The sequence below is a fragment of the Acanthisitta chloris genome, unplaced genomic scaffold, assembly GCF_000695815.1.
Source record: "Acanthisitta chloris isolate BGI_N310 unplaced genomic scaffold, ASM69581v1 scaffold18666, whole genome shotgun sequence".
Taxonomy (NCBI): Eukaryota; Metazoa; Chordata; class Aves; order Passeriformes; family Acanthisittidae; genus Acanthisitta; species Acanthisitta chloris.
This window is the reverse complement of record NW_008677764.1, coordinates 8,804-9,075: the sequence shown is the minus strand read 5'-3', so window position 1 is coordinate 9,075 and position 272 is coordinate 8,804. Positions and strand designations below refer to the sequence as shown.

The 272-nt window shown below is 42.3% G+C and overlaps 1 protein-coding gene across 1 annotated transcript in view; it reads left to right on the top strand.

Moving 5' to 3' along the window:
• The window catches only part of ZMYND12 (zinc finger, MYND-type containing 12), a gene marked incomplete at its 5' end in the record, with an annotated part of 8,383 nt that overhangs the window by 2,660 nt on the left and 5,451 nt on the right, over positions 1-272 (top strand). The window lies entirely within an intron of this gene.

Genomic DNA, 272 nt, shown 5'->3' with positions numbered 1-272 from the left:
ACTAATTTGTCTCTTATTCCACAACCAGTTTCTGTTTTGGCTGTCATTTCCTTCCCAGACCCCTCAGTCATCCCTAATTAATGCCTTATTTAACTATTCCAATATCTGATTCCATCACATTTTCCCCAATTCCACCTTCCGAGGCCCAAGCACAGTTGGTTGTGTTAAAGTACTCCTTCCCAGCTTTGTTCCTAGAGATGCTTTGCCTGTCATTTGATACCCCAAAGCCTGATGAACTTCTCCACATCCTATTTATGTCCCACATGGACTAA